The sequence below is a fragment of the Balearica regulorum genome, chromosome 2 (assembly GCF_011004875.1).
Source record: "Balearica regulorum gibbericeps isolate bBalReg1 chromosome 2, bBalReg1.pri, whole genome shotgun sequence".
Lineage (NCBI taxonomy): Eukaryota > Metazoa > Chordata > Aves > Gruiformes > Gruidae > Balearica > Balearica regulorum.
In genome coordinates, this window is record NC_046185.1 from 151,623,870 (window position 1) to 151,642,719 (window position 18,850).

Below are 18,850 nucleotides of genomic sequence, written 5' to 3' on the forward strand. Positions count from 1 at the left end.
CGCTCAAACACTGTGGAAGGGTCAGAAAAATATTTCCGTATTGTTGCAAGAGATTCTGTCTTCAAAAGACTTGTACATGTAAAGTAATAATACTTCCAGTGATACTGCTATTGCTTTTTCAGTGAGCTATGACAGCTCCAATGTGCACAAAAATTTCTTTCAGCAGTTCAGCAAGGTTAACTGACTGGTCTGAAGTCTGTTAGAAGCCACAAGCCAACTACAAGTACTCTTACCATGCAAATGAATTGATGGCAACAGCACTGGCAAGTGTTTCCTCCCAAGTGTAAGCAACACGTCAGAACCTGAGCATTCCTTTCAATACATAAATCTGTAACTGATTCATTTGCTGGACCCTGAAGCAGCACTGTGGCTCACAATAGTGTGCACCACTAATGCAAGATTCCTTTGCAAATCAACAAAACTTTCCACTTGACCACATCTGCTCTTTACAGAACCTCTTTAGAATTTATATCTGAAAATTAGTAATGTACCACTACTAGTATTTTTTTTTAATGGACAGGTACTAGCATTCATCTTATTACAATTAACTTTAAAAACTTGAAAGTAAAGAATGTCATATTCTGGGTCTATGAACCCACTTTATAATGAAAAAGTGAATTCCAAAGATACTAGTTTTGAAAATTATTAAGCTTCAAATACAATTATTTGTAACGCAACTAGATTTCAACAGAAATTTAAAACTTCCTCTTTTGGGGCCATCTACAGTCAGTCAACTTAACATGTGTTAATATTTCCACCCAGTCTCTTCCTAACTGCAAGTATATATGCTAAACATTTTTTCCTTGCCAATATAAAGCAACTTTCTAAATATAATTGCCAAAAACTGATTTATCAGATGATTACACCATTCACAGATGAGTCTTGGAGAGAGAGAGGCTGCTAAAGAAAACCTGAAACTCTTCTTTGTAAATATGCTCCAAGAAAGCATGCATGGTTATTCTGTGCCAACCAGTACTGACCTATACACATTTTTGAAATTTATCTATTAACTTTTAATTATGAATAAATATTTTGGAAATGGTCTTTCTATTTTTTCATGTATGAAATGTTATAAAGTCACAATTGAAGTAAACTGTTTCCATTATTCAACAGCACATACTTTAAAACATAATTCCACTTAGACAAAAAAAGGCTTATACTGCCCCAGATGATTATTTCTCCCACCACCGAAATCTCCCAGGGTGAAATGAGACCTGGAATACTCAGCCTGTCCTATTTCCCCAATAAGAGAGGGCAATTCCAATAGTATGTAGGTACAGATCACTAGTCAAATGATGACTCTTTTTTTACTTACGTTTTCTAGGGGGGAAGATGCTTTGCAAATTACCAGGTATCACCATCAAGACCTTACTCTGTTTCCTTGGCTTGCATTTTTGATGGTCAAATTAAAGCCCATTACTCCACAAATTCTATAATCAACATTTTATAGTTCTGGATTTTTTTGCTTTTTTCCAAAACAAACACCTTCCTGAAACAGGAAGAGCCATATGCAGAACAAACCAATTCTGTAGTCAGGAGTTTCCATCAACTTAGATAGCAGTATTCTTAGTCTAAGGAATTCTTCTGCTTCTCAAAAGTTGATCAGGTAAATCTTTCAAAGACATTTGCATTTCCATAACTGCAGTTTGATTTTAAAATAAAAAAAGAAAAATAAGAGAGTTTGCTCTACTTTAATCTTGCACATGAAAATAATTTTTTGTCTCAAATTAAAAAAAAAACAAAACTTTCCAATGAACATCAATATTATATACCATGTTTGAAGATTTTTTAGATTAAATAATACCTTCAAAAAGGTTTCAAAACTTTTACAGTAAATTAGATCAATTACACCTTAATAATATCTCAAACCAGCTCTCTCTGTAATACACACCTAACTTCACAGCATGCTAGTACATAAACGTAGGTTTAATACTTGCAAGAAATCATGAAAAACAAAACCAAAACAGGTATGATCCTTGCAGATCTTGATCTGGCCTAAATGGCATCTACAGTTTCACGCTGCTTTTAAAGTGAAATCTTACCATGTAAAAGGAACCTAACAAATACTTATGATTAAGTGATCTAGAATAAAGGCTTTAAATACAGAATCCATAAAGAATCCATAATTTATCATTTTTTCTAACATTTTTAATGTGGTCACAAAGTCTTCCAGACACTGCAGTAAACAAAGGAATTTGGCAGCCAGGTGAAAAATACCTAGAAGAAATTAAGTACAGGAAAGACATAAATGATGCTAATCAAACACACCAAACTCGGCTACAGCATCAGCATCTCACCTCAGCAAAAGAACATGCCTGAAACTGGTCAGAAGTGCAAAATCCTGCACTGGGTTGCACTTACTGTCTGAATAACCCTCACAGCAGCTGTTGATCAAACTTAGCTTCCTTTATATTTAAGAAATCAAAAAGGCATCACTCAATCCTCTTGGAGCAGCTCTGACCACAATTATTTCCAGGCCTGTCACTTTTGAGCTGCTGAAATTAGCTAGCTAACCAAGAAACTCAACATGCTACAACTAAGGGACAAGCTAGTTTGTCCTCTTTGCTTTTAGCAGTGCATCCACATTGTTCCTCAGCAAAAAATATGGGAAGATCAGTTCTCAAATTTGAACAGCATCCTTCTACTATGACTTTGTAAGGCCTGAGGAGAACAGAGCGTGTACATTACATATCTTACACATGCGATGCTTTTGACAACTCACCCCACTATACTAACTGCATTTTAAAAAAAAGTCACATTTTTTCATTATATTCTTATTGAGTACAGAATAAAAAAAAACATTCCTTCTACTTCAAATCCCATCTCTCCAGAAAATGATAAGAGCTACTACAATCACCACTAGAATATGAAGACCCAAAGCAGGAGGCAATGTGAATTTCTACAACGTTAACTCAAGATTAAGGAGCATCATCTCAAGGAAAATCAGATTTATTACTATTCTCCCCTTCAGATTATTGCATAAGTAACACTTTCCATCACAGGAAAAAAAAATTCCTCAGGCTCCACAAAGTATTAAATACATCATTATATACATTAGACAACAGAGAATTGGCAGAACTTTCACATACAGCAAACTGCAGTCAAAATTACTTCAAATTACATCACATTTATGTTTTTATAATCTATGAAATACAGTGTGGCAATATATACTCTTGAAGTACAGGTAGATGATGAGTGAAAAAAAAAAAGATGTGAGAAAGATAAGCAAAGAAGTAATCATTCTAACTAACAAATTACACGAGGTGTTTTCAGAAATGGACCCTTAATCAAGGCAAAGATAAAATACTTCTGGCCTTAACAAATAAAAAAGCAGCCACTAACTTTTGAAGCATTCTACTCATTACAAAAGTGAAAAGAAATAAACCAAAACAAGAAACATTTTCAGGATCCCACATACATCTGGCACCCACCTGCTTAGGCAAAGACTGGCAACACATACTGGTGGCTTTTGAATGTGTATTTCTGAAATAGAGACAATCCCCAAATAGCAAAGTTTACTCTTTAGATGTTCCAACTTCAAATAATATTTAAAAGTTAACCATTATTTTAGGCTTATCATCCCTGACAGAGTACCTCTCAGTTACTCAAGTTTTTCTACCTTGACAGGGGAATTCCATTTTTAAGACTCATACAGAGAAAATGTTTCAGTATAAAGCGTGGCTATTCCAAGCCAGGAAAACGTCCTGCAGATTACTAAGCTACCATCTTTCAGGCGAGTTCTCCACAATTAAGGTATCAATTATAATTTCACAGGCATATTTTATTTTATAAATAAACTCTGTTTCTACAATTTGAGCTGTGGGAAAGAATGCCTGCGTCAACGCACCAGCCCTTGCAGCACACTAAGTTTTGAACTGAATGCCAACTCGAAATGTTATAATATGGATTCTAGCAGGGAAAAAAATAGGAGGAAGATTTCCCTCTCACCCCCCAAATTCCCACAAGCCTTCTGAATCTTTTTATTCCTGTCACGGCACCTCCCTGACATCTGCTCTTTGCTGCTCTAGAGCCAAATACAACAAATTTAAGTCAATCTGTTGCTAAACACACCAAAAGTAAAAACTGCAGTCTCCATTAAATGGAGTGAAAAGGACATTTCAGTGGGAATGAGCTAAAGCTGATTCTATAGTCTTTTCCTGCCGAACACTGCTTTTGATGCTTTTATCACAGAGTTTTGTATTTGAGTTTGATAGAGACCGAAAGCAAACATAGTTTCTAGAACTTGAGCCATGCCAAGAGAAAAGACTGGCAGAGCGACAAGCATGCTCATTTAATTAAGACACCCCCACTGCTATTTTTTATGACTTTTTACATACTTGCTGGAAGTTGGCTGGATGACACAGAAGTCCAGCGTTAGCTCATCTCACCCTCCCTAAATATTCCATCACTCTAGGTACAGAACAAACTTGTGTACTGACTTGGATTAAACTACTGCAGGAACACCTACTTCATGCATGAGCCCAGGCAACACAAAAATCAAAGCTGAACAGAACAGTGCCTGATGAGTGGCGAGTCACAAAAACAACTGCCCTACATAATTTCTCTCCAAGTTGATGAGGACCCCGATGTTACTCCCCAAAACTTCTTCCTCAATGCCCCCACTTAAAAGAAAAACAAAGTAAATCCATGGATACTACCAACAGAACTAGACATAGTACCTAGTGGGTATTTCACCTAGATAGAACCTAACACAGGGATAGAGAGCAAACAGATTAGTGAGATTGTATAACCATTTCTCCTGTAAACAAACTAGGGACAAATTTAATTCCTTTACTCCCACCATCAATGCATAGTTTTTAGATGAGCTTTATTTTTACCATTATGATTTTTTTCTAATCTTACAAATGACAAAATGCTGAGGGGTTATATTCTTTCCGAAAAAAGGTAACCTGAGTCCGTATAAATATTCTTGCACTCTAAATTATTCAATTTCTATTACAATTATCCCTAGACTGCAGAGATCACTGTCTCATCCATTTCTTAAGAAAAACATCTTTTCTCAAGTTTTCTTTCTCAGTTTACCACCTTAATTTCACAGAATGTCCCCTTACTCTTATAACATGAACCAACAGAACAAAAGCTTTTGAATTACTTTTCTCAAACCATTCATCATTCTGTGTACTTGTGCTATACTTCATCATATTCATTGCCTTCCAAAGGCTAAACAATCCTTTTTTAAAAAAAATTCTCTTCATACAACCAAATTTCCATCCTCATAGTTCACTCTTTTAGCCTTTTCTCTGAACCTCTTCTCCTCTACACCTTCCTTTTTAGAGGAGGCATCCAGCACCACATACGCTGTGATGGCATGCTATATGACAGTAAGATACTGATTTTTACCATAGCATTTTATTCCCCATTCTATTTTCCACCACACTTTACTCACTCTGATTGCAAGTGCAAACACAGACATCAGAAGTTAACAGAGCTCTCAGAAACAAGATTCTTAACAGAGTCTCCTACTTTGAATACGTGACACTATGAACATGTGAAGACTTATCATTTCAGCCCAGATAGTCTTTTCATTTTTGTCCTTCGGCATAATTTCTTCCCCATCTCACCCACTGCAGTCCACAAATCTTTATCATATGCCCATCAGGATATCTTCCCAGAATGAAAATCACTGGTTTACAAGAGAACATAAACACAAACTAAACAAAGGTAACTTCCTTAAACTGCAGGTATGTGGACTTTTCACCTTTAGGCCTTCAGTAAGGCACCAAGTACGCTTCAGGGTAAGAGTAAGTCTATAATGTAATACAGCAGATCTGTATTATATGTATATGTAACACTTGTATAAATGGAAGACAAGAACATTCTACATCCCACTCACCCTGCAAGAACTATGGAAAACATGTAACATCCCTGAATTAACTTACTAAAACATCATAAAATATGTTAGATACTATATTGACTCTTAAGGGGTACATATTCAGCCAAAACTAGACAAAAATTTCCAAGAAAAAGGTGCATTTGAAGATCCGAAATCACATCTGCCTATGATTATTTTTCTCTGGAAGCGAAAAGAGCCAAGAGAATCAAAAACCTAAGCTTTTTTTTCTGTATCACAAACAGTATTGTAAAGTTTGTTTCATTTTGCCATTTAGGGAAAAACGTAATAGAGTGCTCAACACAACTCTCCATTCTTGAATGCCCCACTAAAAGAACAAACTATTTGTGAAAATAACAAAAACCAGCTGAAGGCATTTGGGTGGTCTCAGTTTCAGTCCTGTAATACAGAACAGTCCCTTCTTTCTAAATCCAATACCAATTCGTTTTCCTTCTTCAGTAAAGCCTCAAAATATGTTGATGACAAAAGCAATAAAATCCACTGAACATCCACATTATTCATTTAGGACATTTTACTAGTAGACTGGTAACTTGAAAGTGCTTGATACACAGAGCACACATATACACAACAGAACTATGCAGGTTTTTATAGACTGATCTTTTTTGACTCCCTAACAATATTTTGGGGGTTCACATATTTTTACCTTTATGACAGTGCATATCATTAGCAGTGACTGATGTTGGACTGAATGCCAATATTTAAACTTTACTGCCTTGCTTCCTAAACCCATGGATCTACCTTATTTCTTCACCACCTGTTCTGTTTTGACTGAGCTGAGCAAGACCAAGAACTGTCAGAAGCTCATGTCTTGGTGTATGTAGTACTACTTCATTGAAACAGCAGCCTGATATAAATCTGATATTACAGGCACTCACTGAAAATTGGCAGACTGTAACCTCACTTAGGGAGGCCAACCAGTCAAGGACAGCCAAAAAAACTATCAAAATTAAGTTTTGTACCGTTACTACTTAAAATCAATGACAGATGGCAGAAGACTGAAGTGTGCTCAAAACTACACAGCTCACTAACAGGAACATCCCTATTTTCTATGGTTCATCCAAAAGAACCACAAACATATATATTAAAAAAGTGAAGTGGCAAAGAAGCATGGGTACAACAGAAATTACATCAGTCTAAGCTGTAATTTGTCACCATGCATCATTTTCAGAGCCTTGTCCCTAGGGAAATGTCCTTAGAAGAGAAGAAAGAGTCCCTTGCAATTATCCCTTACAACAGATGAATGAAAAAAGTACGATGAACACACCTTTAAGGGTTTGTTTGGTTTGGTTTCTGCTTTTGGGTCAGGTAAAACCATTAAATACTTCCTACAGACATTTCAACCTTCAGTTACTGATAACATAGGGCTTCATATGGAAGACTGAGTATGGAAATGTTGCTCTGACTGATCTGCCAGCCAAACTCAAACAGCAAAAATTCCCCATGAAACTAGAACTTAGAAGACACTTAATATCCCAAACAAATTTCAGTGACAGGTCCTAGTAAGTCTGCCAGGAGGGGGATCTTTCCCCCACAACTCCTATACCTATCAAACAAATTTTCTGAGCTGCTTTTCCATCTCTTTTGCACCTGCTTCTCCTGGCAAATACACAAGCAAGCCACAAGACTACTCCTAGCTCCCTGCCTCCCCGGTGACTTACTGTGACAGAGGCATTTCAGCAGGGCTGGGATAGTCCAGCTGAAAAACAATAAATGGCTAAGCCACGGAATGAAGTTAGAGGACATATGCACAGAAATTAATATCCTATAGCAGCCTCTAAATGACCCACTTTAAAAAATACATATGTTCATTACTCAATACTGCATAATTTTACTCTTTATGTGATCCCATGAAGAAAACAACTCATAATTCTGAAAAAAATTAAAGCTTTTTAAAAAAGAAAATTAAAAAAGCTTAACCACAAATAAAGTGACCACAATGCATTACAAGTCTGAAAGATGCTTCAAGCTACTTATATTCTTTCCTCTCCATTTGTGCAATAGTTGAAAGCACACTTACAGCTTAATACTAAGCTCATTCTGGTATCAGGACACCAGCTATCCTCCCTTCAGGCAAGGCTTTCAGTATGCCCTTCAAAAAGATGCAAGAAAGAGACAACAATACAAAGAACAGTTCACAGTTAAGGTGAGGAAATAGTTCTTTCCTAAAATGGTAAAAGACTGAAGTGACAAACAAAAGACAGTCTCTCCTTAATTTATACACTTTCGTACCCTTGTTTAACACACAGTACAGTTCTACCACTGCCACGTTTACGGCACTTTGATTACATTTTTTATATTAATTAGGAAGAATTAGCAGATTAAGATGTATTACTTCACCAACCATGATAACATTTCCTACAACATTTAATTATGCTATAAATACCCATGGAATCAGTCCTTTAAAAAATAATGCTTGAATACTACTTACACTAGGTTTAATCAGCTTTTAAGAACAAACCAATACCTGCAAATATAGTACTATAAGAAGTGAAAGACACACTTAATTAAAAAATATCACATGAAGAACAGGATGGTTTGTACCCAGCTGTTCTGTGTGTTTTCATGAGGCGTGGCAAAACCAGTAGTAGTACAGAGCAAATATAATACAAAGATGACAGCATTCTCCAAATGCCATTTTAAGCTGATGGTAAGAACCTGTTTGTTACGTCAGCAAGAGAAAGCATGGAATCAAAACATTACCATAACTAAAAAAAATAAATCATTGAAGTTCTACACCATATATATTATTTTTAACTGTTACGTTGTGAAGAAGTTTGCATTTCATTCAACTTTGTTAACAACAACATGCAAATACACTTCACGACAAAGTCCTCAACTATTATTCAAGCATTGGTGTTCTGTTATTTGCCAATGTTAGTCTTGTAAAAATATATGTTCATGTTTTAAATTTTGTTTAAAAAAATCTTTTAAAGTAAAAACATGTTCTGGATCTCCATAAGACAACTATAACTCTAAGCAAATAAGGATAAAATCATAACTTGACTTCAGATGAGGATGAGCATTAAAACATCTTTTATGGCTGCTGAACCACAAATATCTTTTATGGAAATTCTGAAAACAATTAGTTTCATTGGAGTACACTCCCATTGGAGTACACCCTCAATGATGTTAAAAAATTTTAAAAACACAAAACAACAAACAGCAACTCAAACATAGAAACAAAAACTGTCTATGTAAGAAGGAAAGCACACAGATGGCGACTGAATCTTTTTCTTCTTTAATCACATTTAACCAGAATACTGAAAAGAAGATTCAAAAAAACTCTGTGGTATTTTCTCAGTTCAGTTTTACAAAAGAAAAAGCACATAAAGCCTAGGGAAAGGACACATTGAAAAATTTCTATTAAAGGATGCAAAATGAAAATGCATCAGCTACCTAAGGCTGTGTGCATCTACTCATGTAACCTGTGCTAGACATGTGGCAGCTTACCACAATCGAAAGCAGGTAAACTACCTACATCTACCGCTGCAAAGAACCCTAGCTTACCATATGTCATTTCTTTGCATTCAGGCAGACATAGAATCAGAAATTAAAACATTCTTCAAGGATATTAACCATATTCTTTCAAAATACCCACCTTATACATCCTGCTGCTGCTATGGCAAATAAAATTTTTCATCCATCTCAATTCCTGTTTCAAGGAAAACAAAAACCAGAAAGTCCAAATATCTCAGGAAATGTATTTAGCAAAGGACAGAAAATCATATTAAATAAAAACCAGAGGCATACCTTTTAGAAAGTGGTAAATAAACAAGAATTCTACTAAAACATTTGCTCTCAACAGATCAAATACAATGGCATATCCTCTGAGGCTTACTATACATTAATAGTACCTCCAATTAGAAATTGCAATCATAACTATTTTAATAAATATTGCTAAAATAACTGATAAAGTTCACACATTACTGATTTGACCACGTACATTCAAAGCTCAGTAAGTTTCTATAATTGTAACTGCAGTAATATTTTCAGCCAACTTCAGATCAAAGTTGTACTTTCACCATTTGACCATTTCACTTTGACCTGACATCATCTACCACATTAGGTGCAAATAAATACATGAAACCATCACTAGTTTCATACAGGTATTTAAATCATCAAACCACTTCCATAAATAGCATATTACCTCTCCACATAAAAATCCTCGAAACACCGCGTCACAGATGAACACTCCGGCTAATGCAGCCTAATCATTGAACCTGTACATCAAAAACATATGACAATCACTACATATATCTGAAGTTTCATGTGCGAAAGTCAGAAACACGTCATCATATGTTGTCATTATCGCTACTAGTTCTGATATTCTCACAAATGAGATGTAGAGGATACACAGAAAACTAGTATTTCCTTCATGAATGCTTTGAAAAACATTTTAATTACAAAATGTTAGTTCCCCCAAAGTCTATTACTTTAACGGCCTGCCCAAAAGGTAAAACCATTTGAACTATAACATAGTGCTAGTTTTCTTCTGATCCTCGTTATCATTACCCATGAATATTTTTAATTAAACACTAAGAACATTATATCAGATCATCATGAAAATATTGTAAACATACACCATAAGTGTCATAGGCTTTTTTCCTTCCTTTTCCTTTCTGATTTTTGACAAACTTTAAGTTTGAGAAAGTCCAATTCTTCTAGGTACCAAAGCAGAAAAAAATAGGTACTCATCCCTGAAACATATATTTTGCTTCGTATAAAAAGAACTTTTAAAAAAATAAACTACTATTAAAAATAAGTAGTTACAATAAGGTTAGGAATTAAAAAAGAAAAAAGCAGCAGCTCAGTATTTCAGTTGCTGAACGGTCATGTAAGAAAACAAAGAACTGCACACAAAAACTACTGTGATCCAAGGGAGCTGTGCATTTACCTTACGTTATCCTCCTCTTCCTTTTTTATTGTGGAACAATAATATGAAAGACCATTTTTAATAGTGTATTACAGGTTCAAATAAATCAGTACAAAAAAACTTCAAGACTGTAATTTTTAAACTAAGCCAGTTAAACTACACAGCATTTAAGAGCTAGACTGTTGACTGAGACCTCAACACACACACATTAAAAATCTTCAGTGAGATATAGTTAACATGGAGAAAAAGAAAGGAACTGAGCACAAAGCAGTATGAATTAAAGAGCAAAAGACTGCCAATGAAAGGTACAATGTATCACATCAATTTTAATTCTGGCATAGAACTAGGTAAAGTCTTTTAATAAAGCATGACTTTTTGACAAAATAAATTTAAACAAGACAATCTCTCACGTTGTTTCAAATCCACCACACTGCAGACATTACTGCAGTCCTTTCAAAAGCCTCTTACACTTCAAGCACTTCCCTCCTTATTTTGCCAATGCCAGCCACATCAGATCGCTTAGAACTTGGACTATATTCTTTATTTCATTATTATCAAAATAAAAAGTTCTGGCAGATTCATAAGCCGGCAGGCCTCAGCACCAGTTATGCACAAACACGCCACCCATTTATTGCATTCACTTCTGCAGCCACAGAACAAATGAAAATCCTTTGGTTCTCGGGTTCCTTCCAAAAACCTAAGGAGCCCAAGAACACTGCACGTAGTATTTGTACTTTTATGGAAGCAGCAGCAAGGTTTACGAAACAACGCTCAGGTCGAAGACCCAAGAGCTCTGTGCGCAGCTCTGGCTCGTGCTGGCAGGGGGATTTCACGCAAGCCAAATGCTTCCACATCCCAGCGTCACCAAACCTGCGGGCACCTACTGCCCCCCCTCATATACGTAACATTTTATGGCCACGTGTACAAAAAAAAAAGTCTAAGTGAACCGCAGAAGTAACTTTCGTGACTTGTAGACACCCGTTATATATAGCCTTTCTGCAGTCTTTATTATAACATCACATCTGATAATTACAGTCACAGCCTCTCCCTTCTTCTGTGCTCGCAGGGAGTAGACACCACCTAAAGCAGGAGTCTCAGCCGGCTGCGCTAGCACTGCGCTCACCCAGCGCCGGGCAGCCGCCGCGGCCGCCCCCCCGGCCCAGCCTGCAGACGCCCCGCAGGCCGCGCTCCGCCGCTCTCGGGCTCCGGCGGTGGGAGGCGAGCGGGCTCCGCACACACCCCGGCGGCCCCGCTGCTGGGGGCGAGTCCTTCCTCCGCCGGCCGGAGGCACGGCTGAACTGCGGACTCGGGACCCTCCTTCCCGTGACCGAGAGAGTCAAGGGCCCCAGAGGCGCGGAGGCCCAGTGACAAGGCCCAGCGAAGGACCCCTCGGGCTCGCCGGGGGCCGGCCCGGAGAAGGCGCCCACCTCCGCCAGGCGCTGCCACCGGGAACTGCTGCCCCCCCCCCCCGCCTCCTACTTCCCGGCTGCCAGTGGGGCGGCCTCCCCAGCACCACCCCGCGCCGCCACCCGGCTCCTCGGCCCGGGGGGAAGGAAACGGGTGCAGCCGCGCCCCGCGTCGTTCCCAGCACTGCCTACCGACCCACCCCGGGCCGCGGCCCCCACTGCCATGGGGGGAAGGGAACTTACAAGCGCGCCCTCTGCGTGCCTGCGTCACGCCGCCGCGACGTCACGGCGACGGCGTGGTGTGGCGTCACACCCGGCGGGAAGGCCGTGTGCGTGTGGGCGGCCTGCCCCGTCACCGCCCGCCGGTGGCGCAGGCGCACTGCCACCGCCGGGCGAGGGGTGTTGGCGGGAAAGCGGTGGCCGCTGCTGAGGGGATGGTGAAGGGAGGTGGGACCGCGGGCCACAGCCGGGGCCTCGGCCCCGATGCCCCTGGGGTACAGGGTTACATGACTGACTCCACAGGTACCACTGTGTTTGAAGTGCGGCCTTCACTTCACCTTCCCCCTGTTGGTGTGGGGGCAGCCAGGCTCCCAGCCAGCCCCAAAACAGACTGTCATCATGTAGGTTAGGGCCGGTGGGATTGGGCATTTCAGAGAGGCAGGTTGGAAGCAGGAGTCTCTGGGAAGTACAGTTGTTGTTTTGGGAGAGTATGAGGGACCTGCAGGGTCACAGGGGAGCACAGCTGGATTAACGTGAGCCAGCAGCCTGCCCAGGTGGCCAAGAAGACCAACAGCATCCTGGCTTGTATCAGAAATGGTGTGGCCAGCAGGACTACGGAAATGATCATCCCCCTGTACTTGGCACAGGTGAGGCCGCACCTCGAGTACTGTGTTCAGTTTTGAGCCCCTCACTACAAGAAAGACATTGAGGTGCTGGAGCATGTCCAGAGAAGGGTAATGAAGCTCGCGAAGGGTCTAGAGAGCAAGACCTATGAAGGAACTGGGGTTGTTTAGCCTGGAGAAAAGGAGGCTGAGGGGAGACCTTATGGCTCTCTTCCTGAAAGGAGGTTGTAGCCAGGTGGGTGTTCGTCTTTTCTCCCAAGTAACAAGTGATGAGAGGAAACAGCCTCAAGTTGCACCAATTTAAACCTCAAGATTTAAATTGGCTATTATGGAGCAAATCATCTTGAGTGACATCACATGGCATGTACAGGACAACCGGGTGATCAGACCTAGTCAGCATGGGTTTATGAAAGGCAGGTCCTGCTTGGCTGACCTGATCTCCTATGATCCACCCGCTTAGTGGATGAGGGAAAGGCTGTGGATGTTATTTCCTGGACTTTAGTAAAGCCTTTGACACCATTTCCCACAGCATTGTCCTGGAGAAACTGGCTGCCCATGGCTTGGACGGGTGAACACTTCACTGGGTAAAAACCTGGCTAGATGGCCAGGCCCAAAAAGTTGTGGTGAATGGAGTTACATCCAGTTGGTGGCTGGTCACAAGTGGTGTTCCCCAGGGCTCCGTGCCGGGGCCAGTTCTGTTTAGTATCTTCATCAACGATCTGGATGAGGGGATGGAGTGCACCATCAGTAAGTTTGCGGATGACACCAAGTTGTGCAGGAGTGTTGATCTGATTGAGGGCAGGAAGGCTCTACAGAGGAATCTGGACAGGCTGGATCGATGGGCTGAGGCAACTGTATGAGGTTCAACAAGGGTCAGTGCTGGGTCCTGCACTTGGGTCACAACAACCCCAGGCAATGCTACAGGCTTGGGGAAGGGTGGTTGGAAAGCTGCCTGGTGGAAAAGGACCTGGGGGTGTTGGTTGACAGCCGGCTGAATGTGAGCCAGCAGTGCGCCCAGGTGGATGTCGGTCTCTTCTCCCACATAACAAGTGATAGGACAAGCAGAAATGGCCTAAAGTTGTGCCAGGGGAGTTTTAGATTGGATAGTAGGAAAAAATTCTTCACAGGAAGGATTATCAAGCACTGGAACAGGCTGCCCAGGGGAGTGGTTGAGTCACCATCCCTGGAAGTATTTAAAAGACATGTAGATGTGGTGCTTAAGGACATGGTTTAGTGGTGGACTTGGCAGTGCTAGGTTAAGGGTTGGACTCTATCATCTTAAAGGTCTTTTCCAACCTAAATGATTCTATGATTCTCTGAAAGAGGAAAAATGAAAGTGTGACAGAAACAGGATAATACGAGATTTGAGGGAAGGCTGAAGGGAGAAATGAGTTGGACAGGAAGGAGGTGAGAAGGTGCAGAAGAAAGGAGGGAAGTGTAGAATATGTAGGTGAGAAAAGAGAAGGGAAACATAACATTCGGGGGGAAAAAGGATTTATTTTTTTTCCCTTCTAACCATCTGTTTTTCATCAAAGCTGATCCTTGTAGGCTAGAAAAGGACTTCTGCCTGCAGCACTTCGAAGATTAATGGGCATTGGGGCCACCTCCTTTCCCAGTATCATCCTGTGATGCAGGACTGTCTCCATCTTCACAACTTTCTCTCTCGCATGTGCTCTGCCAGGACACCCCCATCTCCTCTAAGCCCACTCTCAGCACAGCCATTCTGTTGTTCTGTAGCCCTTTGCTGGAAAAAGAGTTTTACAGGGAACCCCAGCCACTACTGGAATAAAGAATCTATGAAGTAGCATTGGCACAGCTCCTGGGAAGTGGCAGCAAGGGAAAGGGGGAAAATGGGGTTAGGCTAAGCATTTAATTCTGATGGGTTTTGCTATCATGTGCTTAGAATCATGATGCTGCTGTGATATTAAGTCCAAAAGCACCAAAAATAGGAGTCAGTGTGGGAGAAGATACAAGGAATATGGAATGCCTTCCAAATATCCACATTTCTCTAAATGTACCTAAGGCTGAAATTTGAACTGTGTAGGTTTACAGAGCATGCTAACAATTAGAAATATATTTTATTGCAGTTTTCTCAAAATCTATTTCTGCAGCTCACTGCAAAGTGGCAGCTAAGGAAGCAGATATCCTGAGTCTTTAGCCCTGAAAACTGTTTTTCCAGTGTAGCCAAACAATAAAAAGGAATTAAAACTTTTGGCTCTTTTTGAACTCAGATTTCACAAAAAGATATGTGAATTAGAATTAATTATTTTGAACATAAACACAATTTTATGAATACAGTAACTTCATCTTGGCACATGAAATGTGAGGTGATAAAACAGGCAGACTGGCTCAAAGTAATTTCAGAACCAAGGTACTTTTATGATACAATACTGTCCTTCAGTTGCATGTTCTACTTTGAGGCTCTGTATCTGAAATAACTGTTCCTGTGCTTCAGAGTACTTCATTTAAAAGTCAGTAACAATTTCAGCAGGAACTAAAGTTTAAAAATAAACATTCTTCACCTTTTTGTGCCTGAAAAAGCTGAAGTGGTTTGCAGTTACAGAACCTGTAAAACACAATGAATTTGAAGGTGAATCCTTCAAGTGGTCTTAAATAATAATTCCTTTTGAAGTCATACAAGTCTTAACTGTTGCTTAAGCAAAACCACTACTATATTCAGTATTTGTACTGCCTTTCTGAACCACAAATGAGGCATAATTAGCATACGATGGTTCTTGATATATCACATGCCACTTGGAGAGACACAAAATATTCATTCTGATGTGCAAATGTGTTTGTGCCTTTACCAGCTATTAGTTTTCATTTAAAAATATAAAATACTATGAGGAATTTATCTGTTGCTGGTGAAAAAGAAAAGAGATCTGACAACATTATAAACTGTTTTCTGTATTCACAGAAAAAATCAGTTATTTCTAATAGAGAGTATATTAATTTTTCTCAAACCTCACTTCATGATAAATTATAGAAACTTTGTAGCACCAGTAATTAATGTCAATCTGGAATATCAAGATTTAAAACAATACAGGGAAAAATAATTCATTGTAACTTGTTGAAGGTAATATTTTGTGTGGAGTAATGCCTCAACATCCCAGGTTATGATATTCTGAAGTACTGTTTCTTGAATATTTTACAGAAAAGTGTATCAGTGATTTCAATTCTATTTTACAGGCTTTTGTGAAGGAGTTTTTCTTAAAAGCAAAGTAATAGATTGATTTTATGCTTAGAATTGAAAGTAAACAGAACTTAGTAACCAATGAACAGTCAATACAACAGAAAAAAGCTATGATACCTGATGAAGTTATTACTCTCTCTTTTTACAACCTACAATGGACAAAGAGATACTGTATTAAAGATTGCGTTGCTAATGATTTAGAATAAACGTTATGTAAAGAACATTCGTCCTCCATCATCTGTAAATTATAAGAGTGGTAGTGCACTATCACATAGAATAAACTGAAGAGTATACCTACATGATTAAGAATTTTATGCACAGTATTAACGTGCACTACTTAGAAGAGTATTAGTAATTTAAGGTAATAAACTGGCTAAAAAACTTCATAGTTTTAAAGATGAGGTTTTTTCATATTTAGCAATGTAGTATATTTTCAGAACTGAATCAATAGAGATGCTTGCACAGTAATGCTTTTGCCGTATGTATCACCACAAATGGAAATGCCGATACATCGTAATGAAGGGGTGAACCACTGCCTTCTGTAGTGCTTTGCACTGAAGCCTTTATGGGCAGAGCAGCTTAAACAGTAATACTTCCCTCCCTCCCATAATCTGTGAAGTTTTAGAACATTAATCATTAGTCTGCTATTCTTACACTTTAGTGTACACAGGGGAATTTTATATCACATTTAGAGAAAATCCACCTACATGCAGTAAGGTATTACTGCATAGTACTAATTTGGTTTAGACCAGATAGAGAATGATTTAGGTTAGTTTTGGTTTAGATAGTTAAGTTTGGTGTACTACAGCAGCCTTTGAGAATACTGTGGGGTTTTAAAGATGATTAAGGTATTTAAATTCACTGCACTAGAGCAGGAATTCAAAGAGTTGGGAGAACTCGGACAACTCCAAACACAAGCTTTGCAAAACCTCTAAGTACCAGACTTCTGCTTCCCACAGACTAGGCCTCCTGCTGGCTATTTGTACCTGTTAAATATATAAGACAGTTAGGCTTTAATGTCTGCACCTCAGTTCCCCTAGCTTTGAAACAGCAGTGATAATTCTGACTTAAATATTGTGAAGATACATTAATAAATATGAGGAAAACTCTTTGAAGTTGAAAAATATAATGAGATTTAAGTATATTCCTTTTTGTCATCATTAACCTGTCAAACCTTTAAATGCTGAAACACTGCTCTTGGAAAAAAAAAAAAGGCGAAATGCCAATTAAGATAATAAAGAAGCTAAGATCCAGATCAACTAAGCAGAACAAGCAAGTAAAATAAATATGGGGAAAAAAATCCAAGGAACAGAGAAGATCTAAAAAGATATGTCTCAGAAAAATGAGAAGAAAATCTGAAACAAATGCTGCCAGCAATTGGAGGAGCAGTTGGTATGTTACTAAGAAACACCTTTGCATAAAATACAGCGTGAATGGGTGTTAAGACAACATGTCAGAAAAGTCTGGGCAGCAATTTGTCTCCCAAAGTCTCGAATGGATCAATGGTGCCCTGTAGGTTCCTGTTTCTTCTCTTCTGACTGAAGAGGAGCCTACCACAACTACCTCAAATAGATGAACCCCACCTCTTCAGAGTTCAGGTACCTCCTCTGTTACGGGATGGCCGGATGGAGGTTTTCAGATAACGATTTTGATCTTATTTTACAACCAACTGCACAAGAAGACTGAGGCTGGGCAGAGGTCCCTAACTGAGGTGGATGATTGTCTTCAATCTGCTGAAGTGGGAGAAGATAGACTTGCAGGAGTAGGTAGAAGGAGGAAGGATCAAATTTAGGGACCAGAAGCAGAATAGCCTCGCACACAAGAGCACATCCCATTCCCAATCCTGGAATGGATCCAAGATGCTTAATTTTCATATGTCACCTTATAATAAAATGTATTTGCAGACTAAAGGTCAAACCCGTATCACTCCATTTGCACAGAAGAGGAGAATCCATCACCGCTAGTGGTCAGCCCAGGAGCCAAAACAACAGAGGTCTGCATGGTGGATCACCCACCAACCTTAAAGACAAAGCAAATGCATGGTAATTGCTCACTAAAGTGAACATCTTGTTCTGTTTTAAAAAAGAAAGTTAGACATACATAATGAAGAACTGTATCATCATGCGTAAATGTACTAAAGCCAAAGTAATGCTGGTTGACATTTCCTGACTTCTCAGGATATGATTTCTCAACCTCTTAATATTCTTTCAACGTAGCTTTTGTGTTGTGATATGTGGAAGGCCAGAATTTATATCCATTATTATTGCTTCATAGAAGAGAGTAGGAACATATTTTAAGTATTTATTATCCTTCTTTTGAGGTGACACTTTCAAAAGCTTCTAAGAAATCATAAAGTAAGAAAAATCTCTCTTTGAACTGATTTTGTACCAGCTTAGGATGACTGATTTTTCAAAGACAGCAATAGATTTTAGCAACATGAAAGGCTTGACTGGTGATGCCACATAAAAATTATTTTTAAAAAAACAACAAACTGCTTGTTCTAAAGTTTTCATTTAATGCCCAACAAGTTGATCTCTGTCCTTCAAGGTAATAAAATACTGTGACAAGCCAAGAACACATAGTTCTTGTCTCTTTTTTTGTTTTTCTTAATGAGAAGCCAAGGAAACCCGCATGACTGAGAGGAAACCTGCAGGCTTGCAAGCA

General features: G+C 39.1%; 1 protein-coding gene across 7 annotated transcripts in view; it reads right to left on the reverse strand.

The window, feature by feature from the left end:
- The window catches only part of ZNF438 (zinc finger protein 438), a 75,665-nt gene that overhangs the window by 40,792 nt on the left and 16,023 nt on the right, over window positions 1-18,850 (reverse strand). For 4 of the 7 annotated variants that reach the window (XM_075746506.1, XM_075746500.1, XM_075746504.1 and 1 more), the window contains exons 1-3: window positions 11,779-12,383; window positions 10,020-10,092; window positions 9,471-9,524 (exon numbers count right to left, since the gene is read on the reverse strand). The gene's annotated coding sequence lies outside the window, so the exon portion shown is untranslated. The other 3 variants (XM_075746501.1, XM_075746507.1, XM_075746502.1) reach the window with 3 other exon arrangements.